The sequence below is a fragment of the Penaeus monodon genome, chromosome 29 (genome assembly GCF_015228065.2).
Source record: "Penaeus monodon isolate SGIC_2016 chromosome 29, NSTDA_Pmon_1, whole genome shotgun sequence".
NCBI lineage: Eukaryota > Metazoa > Arthropoda > Malacostraca > Decapoda > Penaeidae > Penaeus > Penaeus monodon.
Window position 1 is genome coordinate 29,616,377 of NC_051414.1, and position 275 is coordinate 29,616,651.

The window sequence follows — 275 nt, forward strand, 5'->3', positions numbered from 1 at the left end:
GGACTTTTGAACAGCTACCTCTAAATCAAGCCGAATAAAAAGATAGAGATGATCGTTTGGTTTGTGTGGATGCATGTTGCTTTCAATTAGTAAAATACCAGGACTCTTGTTTCTGCTTCGCTTTCCGATTTCACTTCTTATTTAGCTGATTTCAGTAAATGAAGTGCTGTCTAATCGAAAATATGAAATTAGGAAGAAACGTAGACATATGTTAGTTGGCCACACTTACGATAATTAATTAATTTTAGATGTATCTTGATGAAACCTTAAAATGC